The sequence below is a fragment of the Cynocephalus volans genome, chromosome 3 (genome assembly GCF_027409185.1).
Source record: "Cynocephalus volans isolate mCynVol1 chromosome 3, mCynVol1.pri, whole genome shotgun sequence".
Lineage (NCBI taxonomy): Eukaryota > Metazoa > Chordata > Mammalia > Dermoptera > Cynocephalidae > Cynocephalus > Cynocephalus volans.
In genome coordinates, this window is record NC_084462.1 from 37,727,075 (window position 1) to 37,738,172 (window position 11,098).

Below are 11,098 nucleotides of genomic sequence, written 5' to 3' on the forward strand. Positions count from 1 at the left end.
TTGAAACCCTTCTCATCAGCCTCTTCCAGGGCCATCAGGCTTCCACCAACAGACCTTTTGAAGCCCTTTTGGTTTTCATTCTTACTCTTCTCTAGGTCCTTTTAGCTTCCACCAACTCCTGGTCCAAAGGCCTCTTACATGTTTCACTTGTGTTTTGGGGGGCGGGGCTTAGTTTGGTTTTTTAATGGCAGTGTGCCATTTTTAATATTAGTATCTGTGCCAGTTATTTATTGCTGGACAATATACTACCTCCAAATTCAGTGTCTCCAAACAGCATTTATATTATTTAGAAACCTGCAGTTTGGCTAAGCTTAGTGGGGTCATCTTATTTCTTGTCCACTTGGCATCAGCTGGGGTGACTTCAGAAGCTGGGAACTAGAACCTTCTAATGGCTTCTTTGTTCACAGTTGTTTTTCGGCAGTTCAAGGTCACTTTTGGCTGGGATTTAGCTATGGGCAGTTAGCTGGAATACCTGCCTGAGGGTTCACCTTGTGGCCTGGGCTTCCTTACAGTATGGTGGCTGGATACTAAGGTGAGCTTCCATAGAGAAGGATAGTCATGTGGACACTGTCACATTTTCTAACTTTGCCATAAAAGTCCCACAGCAGTTCACCATATTCTATTCACTAGAAACCAGTTACTAAGATCACACTAAGCACATATTCAGGAGAGGGAATTTCATGGTAGAAATGTCAAAGATTTTATAGACATGATTCAAAGCCACAATGCCACTGACCTTTTCTTAATCATTACATTTAAAGGAACATAGTTCTTGCTAACTCAGTACGACTGAAATTCCAGAAAGTTGTTTAGTGTGCTCCCTTATTTTGTGGCAAGTAGCAAAGGATTACAGTATGGTGCTAATTGAGTTAAAGCATTTTTGTTCAAAAAAATGTGTGGATCGTGTCCCAAAATATTATATTAAGAGATATATGTGCTATTTAACCCTCAGAAATATTATGTAATCCTTTGAATACCACTCAAATCAGCATAAAACACTTGGAGTTCAGAAAACAGCTTATGGCATTGGAACTTATATTTACAAGTTTTATTAATTAGAGTCATTTTCAGTCTCATACTGGGAATCATTTTTTGACTCAGGCCTAAGTAACTCAATATAACGGCCCTAAAACTTCTTTAGTAATTATGGAGAGTAAAAATGGGGAATAGGGATAAAAGACTTTCTACTAAGAGGTGATTTAGAATCATTTTAAGGAGGAAATACATGAAATAGTCACAGAAAAATAAAAGTGTATGATTAAGTGCAAATGGGTGGAAAACACCATGAGAGTAAGGAATGTGTTTGCCCAGCTTCTGATGGTTCTAACTTGGTTCTTGATTTTCTGAGTAATTTAAGGTCCACATTCTAGGAATCTATTTACAGTATAGAGAACGTTTCATTGCAACTGAGTTTATTTCAAAATTTGTTATTGGTTTTGAGTTAGACTATTCTCAGCCTACTTCCTTTATTACCAAACCATATTATTTCATTCCTGCAGGTTGATGATCTTACAACACAACTGGAAGCTACATCCTCAAAATGTCTACATCTGGATGAAAAGAATCAAGTTCTTCAACAGGAGTTACTATCTCTGAAAACAATACCAAAGAAATGTGAAGAACTAGAGAAGGAGAAAAAGAAGTTGGAACAAGTAGTAGTGATCCTCAAAAGCCATATGGAAATGAACATGGTAGAACATGGTCAAGTAGAGCAGTATAAAAGGGAGATTGAAGAAAGAGCAAGACAGGATATAGTAGAAAAATTAGAAGTCAGTCTGTTTTTACAGGTTAGTTTAATTATCTGTAATGTGCCTTAATTCATTTCACTGCAGATTATATTTTGGATATATACATTGTATGTGTTTGCTCTACTTCCCTTATAGCTGTTTGTCTTATAGATTTCTAGGAGGGTGATTTCTGTTTTTCCCTGTAAATAGTTCAGTTTCCATCATTATTACTAAATTGATCTTGATTATTAAGACCCGTTGGCCTAAAACTGACTTTTAGGAGGAATAGAAAACATTGTGATTTATAAATTATATCATACTCTTGACTTATTCTCAAGTTACATTGTTCAATTTTTAAAATCATAAATTGATTCTATTATTCTTTGAATTATCAGGTTACATGAATTCTTACACAAGGATAACTCAACTTCTTTTGTAATTCAGATTTAATTAAGTTGAGATTGATGATAAATATTTTAAACTTTTGCTTCTTTTTCACATATTTAAAATTGCTCTCTGAATCACTGATTCAAATATAAAGGAAACAACTATACAATATTTATTCAGGTTATAATTATTTTAAAAATGTATCTTATTCACTTTAGGAACAAGCAGCATCTCAAGAATACTTAGAAATGTTAACAGAGGGTCATATGCTTCAATAAGACATCAGATGGAACTCAGAATTAAAGATCTGGAATTTGAACTCTTCAAAATGAAAAATTCTGGAGATGATTCTCATGAAACAGAATTGGGAAAATATAAGCAACTCTATCTAGAATAATGAAAAGCCAGAAAATCATTGTCAAATAAATTAAGCAAGTAAGTCAAAACATAAAGTCAAAGACAATAAACTAAGCTCATTAATTTGCCTCTAAAACATAATTTTTACTGAGACAGGTTCATGAAATTACTAGAAAGTGAAAGGCAATATAATTTTGGAAAATGATGTTAATAAATTCCTTTAAAAATGTTAGTTTGGGCTTCCTGGTAAGCTCAGTTGGTTAGAGCACAGCCTCATAACACCAAGGTCAAGGGTTCAGATCCCCATACTAGCCAGCCACCAAAAAAAGAAAATAATAATAATGATTTGGAAAATTACAACTTAAATCTAAAGGGTCCGGTACTACTTACCCTCAGCACTTTCTGACACTTGAGAAATTAACTTTTGTAGATTGTGTTCTTCAGTGTTACCACTAGAGGGCACTTTAAGACAAAACTATTCTTTACTGACTTTCCAGTCTTCATAAAGGCATGCTTGTGAAATAGGGAAAGATGAACAGAGATGATGGGCAGTAGAACTCACGAAGTGCCTAAAACTAACACGTTGGTCAGCCTGATGTGCTGTGTGGAAGGCAGAAAAGGCAGGTCCCACCTCTATGCCTTGGTACCAATGTTAGGAGCTAATTGCCTTTGCAGTTGTGTCAGTTCATTGTGATGGCCAACTCAGCTAGCTCATCCTCCCCTAGAACTTGTTCCTCTGAACAAGTTCCTCCTTCCTCAGTGCCAAATGCTTCATTGCTCACACGTAATGTTTGAAATGTACAAGGGTGGTGAAAGCAAATGCTTGAAAATGTCTTCAAGGGACGGTTTTTTAAAATCTCTGAACTGGTTTACTATGAATACAAGTATTTCTAGCTTTTTTATTTTTATGTTTTAATCGTATATAGTTAAGGAGTACAACATGATGAGTACAACATGATGTTTTGGTATATTTATACATAGTGAAATTGTTATTATAGTCAAGCAAATTAATATATCCATCACCTCAAACAGTTACCCTTAGAAACAAGTATTTCTAATGGCATCCTTAATAATCTGCTAAGTAGAGCAGTTACCTGGTTAACCATACATCCTTGACAGCCCTTTCTCTCCCTTCCCAACTTTGTGTAAGTTATTTGTTCAGAATCCCTATAGAAATATACATACTTTAGAATGATTTTAAACATATATTTGTATACAGTAGTTATGCATTTTCAGTGTTAATACATTGTTGAATTGGAAGTTCCATTTACTATTACAGCAACTTTTTAAAGAGTGCATATCATTTAAGAATCACTTATGGAAAAATGAAATACTAAGCACTTGTGTATTCTAATCTTCACAGGGCTAATGAGAGGCTAGCAGTGGTCAGTACTCACTTCTAATGGAAAAAGAGCAGCACAGTTCTTTAGTCAGCACTCCTACTGTTACTACGAGACCTGTCCTCGAGTCCCCTGGTGTTGGAATTACTAATAATCATTTAGTACTCAACAGAAATCATTTTCTAAGAGAAAACTTAGTGATTCCTAACTCAACCCTATGGCCTTCAAATAACAGCTTGGAGAACTCCTTGGCCACAGTGGATCTCTTTTCCTTTGGCTTTCAGATTTCTGATATAATTCTTGTTTTTATAATTCTTGGTGAAGTGCTGAGAGGTGTTTAATTGACTTAGGTATATTAAGTAAAGGCCATAATGATCTGTGTTAAGAAAGACAGAAGTTTTACCTTTTTAAAAAAAAGTCACAAGCTCATTTTTAAGAGATACCCATTTGTTAACTTTATTCAATAAATATAACTAAGCTGGCATATTTTATATTTCTTAAAAAGCTGCATTTAAAAAAAAGTCACAAGCTCATTTTTAAGAGATACCCATTTGTTAACTTTATTCAATAAATATAACTAAGCTGGCATATTTTATATTTCTTAAAAAGCTGCATTTAATTACATTTTAGAAATTGAATATTATCTCCTAATAACTAAAGGTGTACTTTGAGATGCTTTGGCTTACTTTCTAATTGATTTTAGTTTGACTATGGTTCATAACCCTTTTAAAGTTTTCCTGCACCACCCCAAGTTTCCACCCCTAACCATAAGTGAGTGATTGGCATCCAAACACTTACCCGCACGTGGGTATGTATGACTTAAAGGAATCCAGGAGAAATCCTTTTTATAAATTAAATAAACCTGTAACACTAACAAGGTTCATTTCTGTTTTTAAGTTAAAATTTTTGTGATTTTCTTTCATAAGAGTATATCCTTAATTCCTATTTTACTTATAGCATTTTTATTTTAACTGATATAAAATGTGTCTATTTGGGGGCAATTAGACATTTTTAAAATAGTTTCATCAAGCAAATATTCAAATTTTTAAAATGCTGTCCTCTTATGCCTACGTTGCCATCATTGAACGATTGATGGCTAAGGTGGCGATGATTGCAAGAGTCTTTAAATAGCAACTAGGTTTTGTTGTTAGTACAGTATTCACTTTACTTAGTGCACTTTGGCTATAGTTTTGATAGTGTTTTAATGATCTTCTTTATTCAGAGAATAAAGGTGTTTAAATACACATATGGCTCTTCGATCAACAAGCTGTTCCCCAGTTCTTTTCTCTGTGACAAAATTCATGTGTTTAATATTTACTAATTAAGTGTAATTTCCTTCATACATGAACCTATTTACAATTTGATATTGAATTGCAATTGTTTCAGTCGGCAAACATTTGATTTTCTTATATTTGAGTGCATATTTCTTTTTATGTCATTTTAGTGCTCCTTAAAATAGAAAATACCATATTTTAATTTTGAAACATCAGTAGTTACTGAAAATATATTAACTGTCAAAGAGTGTGTGTGTGGTGTATGTATTTATCAAATTGGTCTCAAAAAGAGGATGTAGCATTATTTTCCAACCTATATTCTCAAGTATAATTTAACAGTAGCCTGTCAATAAATTATTGGTGAATGAGTGAACATATGTTTGTATATGTTGCGTTTTGCTATTTCACTGTATTTCCCTTTCTAAAATTCTCTTTTCAGCTCTTCTGCTCTTTAAAGTGGGGATTGTTTTGAAGAATGTACAGTGAGAAGATAAAGTCAAAGAAGAAACATTTCTACAAGTGCTGTACAGTCATCTTTCTTGTTGGAGCTGTGATAGGGTAAGCAGCAAATGACACTCCTTTATTCCCTTCTGAGTTCAGAAGACGGGAGTGAGACAGATGGACATCAACATACTAGCTTTATTCCTAACACATCACACACAATAGGAGGATGTGGTTTAGATCTGCAACCACATTGGGCTTCCATACTTGAGCCCAAGTCAGGCACTAGCCCACACAACTGTTAAGTAGAGAAAACAAATGCTTAACAGCCATTTCAGGAGCAGGCTGCTTACTGCCGAGATGACAGAAGCCCCAAATTCATGTTACTGTGGGCAGACAGGTCTTTTCAAGGAAGAGGTAATGTTATGGGAAAATTCCAGGTCCTGCTGGCTAGAACTGGATTCTCAGTGTCTCAGACAAAAAATTGGATGAGACACACCGGAAATGAAAATTAAAAGCAGTTTTATTTAGCAAAGGAAGAGTACACTCTGGACAAAATGGAGTGGGCTCGAACAAGAGAGGAGAGTGCTCCAGAGCCCCAAGGGTTACATTCCTGGGGTTTTAACTCCTCTCAGCTGGATTCATGCCATTTGGTCATTGGCTGAGCCTGGAATGTAATCTCTGTCGTATTGGTTAAAGAGATTGGTGCCCTAGCTGGTGGGAACTCATTGGTCTAACCGAATGGCACCCAAGGTGGGGGGCTCCCTGTCTGGAATTGTCTTTGTCTCCTGTGGTCGCTTCTGCACATATGCATGCCTGCTCAGAGAATCGATTGGTCCTATTTGCAAATAACCAGTTTTTCCTTCTCCCACTCTTGTCTCTATCTAGCTTCCTACCTCAGTAAGGAGCCAAAGTAGGTGCACTCAATGTGCTTCACCCAAATTCACCCACTGGGTAAGCCTCTCTTCCCATCATGAGGAAGGTAGAGAGTGTAATCCTCACATGGAAACCTGAGGCCAGGAAAATGAGGGTTCTCTTACCAACCATATCTGCCTGGATTTATGTGGACCAACTAGTGATGAGAAGTTGGACAGAAGTATGCTAGGTGGTAGAGAGAAATCTGTTTTATGCTTTTAATTATGTCACAGATAACATACTGTCTAGCTCTTAATCCTGTTTGTGACGCCATTTGTAAAGCTAGGTAATCACACTAGTTGTTGGGTTCTTTTACCTGCTGGTAATTCTGCACCGATTGGGTCGATTGTTGCACTAGGTCTGGGTCTGGAGCTCCCAGACCTCTCAAGCCCATTCACAGACAGGGTCACAAACCCTTCACATGCCAGGCTGGGTCACCACACCCCACACATGCCAGGCTGGGTCACCAGACCCCTTCCCGCAGATCTAGGTAACCAGCCAAAAGGTCCTTGGAGCCATAGGTTGGAAAGCATGGCTGCTTGGGACAGATGCCTGAAGCTGACGCCTGCCCACCTGCTTCACTAAAACTCCTCTCTACCTCTCTCCCTCTTTCTCTCTCTCTAAAGAACGCAAGAATAGCAACAAAACTAAAAAGATACACTGGCGTACATTCGCATTAACTACACACACACACACACACACACACACACACACAAACACACACACAATTTGCTTACAAAGGATGCTGAACTACACCCAATTGGAATAGCAACAAAACTAAAAAGATACACTGGCGTACATGTGCATTAACTCCACACACACACACACACACACACACACACACACACACACAATTTGCTTACAAAGGATGCTGAACTACACCCAATTGGACCTGAGGCAAGGGCCCTGACCAAACTATTCTATTTTCCCAACACACACAATGTGGATAATTCATTTGTTGACTGCTTTTGATAAACCGACTTTTATTTGGAAAAAATGAATAATTCTATTAAAGAATTTAATCAATTTCACTTGCTTAGTTCAACAGAAGATTTATTCTTTCAAGTTCTCTGTTCTGTGGTTTAAAAACTTTGTGCTTTATAGATTAAGTATATTGATGGCTACTAACAGAAGATATATGCATTTTGTCTAAATTTTATTTAAAAACCTATATATTTTTCCTGAATATGCAGGAAGTAACTGGCATAGAATTCCAGACTCAGCAAGAAGACTGAGAGCCCATTCCTGGCCTGTAGCAAATAGGCTATGTGACCTCAGACAAACTATTATCTCTCAACTTGTGTGGCCTCTTATGTAAAATTAGGGTCTTTGACTAAGTCAGTGACTTTCATATCTTTTCAACAATATTTTATTGAAGAAAGGGACATTTCTTTCATTAAAAAGGGAAATTTGCCGGGAACCATATTATATAGAACAGACAGAAGTAGAGCCGACTGGCTAAAGGAGGGATGAGGGTCTGAAGCTGTGACTTTCTTATCTCTTCATCCTGCAGCATTCTTTGTGGACCCTTAGATTTCTCTGGTAGTTGTTTGAAAACCACACCACAGAATCCTTCTAATTAGCTAAAATTCAGGGTACATTTTTCTCCTATGTATAATTTTCTCACCTTCTTATGTTTTTGAAAAATGCATGAGTATAAATGAAGTTGCAGATGTGCTCTTGTTGTCAACATTGGACTTCAAGCTCCTCCACCACCTAAAACACAGTCCCCCCCTGGAAATAAACAGAAAGGCCACAGAGAAAGGAGCCATGTTTTTATTCAAAATAGCTTATATGTGTTTTACTCCAGGTGGAGCTAATATGGCTTCTGAATTAGTGTTATGCAGACAAAGAACATTAGCATTTTATTATGCTTTTAAAATTTTCTCTGGCAATATTAAGTATCTCCTAAGCTATTGCTCTACATGCTTCAAAAGCCATTGATGACACCTTTTCCAGCACAATGTGTCACCAAGACATTTTTCTCTCCATTTTCCTTTCATAATCTATGCCAGGCACTGTATTAAGTCATTCAATTGGGGACAGCAATTCTGAATTTCTATTAAGGGAAATATGAGGAAAATGTGTGATTTAATGGGAAAGTAATAAAATGAAAGGGGCTTTTTAAGATCATTTACTATTTCACAATTTTCATTTGTGAATATGGTCTAAAGCAGCCAAACCTCCCCAGCCTCAACCAGCCAGGACAAAACTGGAGCCTGCAACACTAGAGACTCTTATAAGCTTTTGGATGCCCCTTTCCAGAGCAGCTCCCTCCCAGTGCTCTGGGTTTGTCCATTTTCCCTCTGAGCTCTCACATCTTACCTGGTATCTCTTCCCCAAAGGTGGTTGCCCTCAGCTTTTATTTATGTTGTAAAGTATTTGAGGGCCAGTGAAAGGCCGGAAGAGAATTTGTGTAGAGGGAGGCCACTCCAGGGTTGGCCGAGAGACAAGTCCTTCTACCATGTAGTCTTTAAGCTTTAGGAGAAAAAAATGACTAGCTTATAGCTCTAGTTGAATTTCTTACACAAAAAGTATTCTCTATCTAGAGAATGAAGATTTCTTTACTACAAAGGTAAGCAATCGTTTGAAAGGGTATTTCAATTTTATCTCAGTAAAAATGATGTATTATGAAAGTATTTGTGAATGGAGTATAAAGAAGTAAAAAAAATCTATTTCACCTAGGAAGTAAATATTTAGGAGAAGAGCTTTTGGGGGATAAGATAATAACATTACTTTGTAGCAGCTTTCAAGTCATGTACAAATGTGATTTACATTTTACATAGTGTTCATAAATGGAAATATAAAATCATTTGAATAAAGGCTTCTCCCTTCCTCTTGTACTTAGTTATTAATTCCACAAGACATGTCTAGTAAAGCTTTTGTTCTGTTATTTTATAAGGCCTGCCTATGATGCTATTGTCACAGAAATGTTATGGAAAACAGTTTCTCCAAATATTGGGAAACCTGCTATTGAAAAAAATTTGTCTTCACATTTAAAATTCATAAAGCCTTTGAATATCACATTATCATGATCACCAAAAAGTATTTATGATGTTCAGCATACTATTTTAAACCCTGATTTGGCCTTTTAGGTAGAGAACACCTTTTATATGAAAGATTTACATAAGAGCACTCTGGATGGGGACACTTGTGGTATACTTTTAAATATTACCACACATTTTAGGATTAAGTAGATAACTATAATTAGTCAAATGTTTCAAAGAAATCAGTCCTAATTTCTGAAAAGAAATCAAAGTTGCAATGAAAGAGCTATCTATTGTTTCCTTGTCTTTTTCCAGAGAGTCATGAATCAAAGGAATTTTTAGAACTGTCTCTAACCTATATTTATCCTTTTCTCAAGCAAATTTTCTGATATTTTTGTGTTCATATGAATAAAGAAATGTTTAACCATAGTACAGATAGCTTACTACTCTTACTTAATCTTTTACCCATAAAATTTTCATGACATTATCATGCCAGTACCACTTTCTTCATTTACATATTTAAGATTGTGGGCTGAAAAATTAAGAGCATAAAACATACATTAAAATTTTAATTTTCTAAAAGTGGAGAATGAGAAGTTGATTTTAAGGAAAAATACATTAATGTGAAAAACAGATTAAATTTTTTTAAAGGGTAGTGTTTTGCTAAGAAATACAAAGTAATGTATTCAGTGTAAAATATGACTTGCATTGTTTAACCTTTGTACTAATGAAATAAAACATCATCCTTCTGAAATGATGTATGTTCAATATCATGTTGATATTAATATCAATCATATTTTTCATCAGATTAACCTAAACTGTTACATATACATTCTCTATTATCTAAACTTAAAATAAGTAGCAATTTTGTTTTATGTCATTATTTTTCTATTTAAGCAGTCCTCAAGTTGAGTCTAGACTCTAAAAGTGTTGTTTAAAGATGAAACTTGGTATGTGATGTCATTCCCATGATAATGTGTCTTGTTTAATTTAAACATTTAAAAAAATATTTGATTCAGATGCAGCAAGAGTTGGATAAAAATATAACTGATGAACTAGAAGAATGTATGTTGCCAAAATTCATGAGTTAAATGTGGATTAATTACTTGGATTCTGAAATAAACTGTAAATAGCAAATGGTTTCCCTTTCCATTGTTTGATTAATAGATAGTACATTAAGGTTTTTTGTTTTTTTTTTTGGCTTGCACACATCTAATGAAAAATAGAAAAACAAATACTCATAGTGAAGAATACACTTAATCCTCATTTATTCATCATGTTCTATAGTTTCCAAAAATCTCAAAGTCTGTGTATCTTTTTTTCATTTTCATCCTCATCCTAGCTATATTTTAAGGGCTAACATTTTAATATCTCTTGCTTACATCCTTTATTCCCTTTTCTTTTTCTCCTTTCAATATACTTGCTTGGCACAACAAAAGCTACACAAGAGAATAATTATTTCTTCCGTTTACCTTCACTTAGGTGCTGCTGAAGAAAATCACACAGTGCCAGAGGTTCTGCTGATCCTCTTTGTTGGGAAAAATGCCAAAATAATTTTCTCATACGCCTGTTTTGTTCTATAAGTAATATCTTATCCTTGAAACTATATTTTGCTTGCTCCACTAGTCTGACTATTAATCACTACTTGTATTTTGTAACAAGAGCTCATG

At 35.3% G+C, this 11,098-nt stretch overlaps 1 pseudogene; it reads left to right on the top strand.

Moving 5' to 3' along the window:
* The window catches only part of LOC134372525 (ankyrin repeat domain-containing protein 26-like), a 33,466-nt pseudogene extending 22,947 nt beyond the window's left edge, over positions 1-10,519 (top strand).
* The last annotated feature ends 579 nt before the right edge of the window (positions 10,520-11,098 follow it).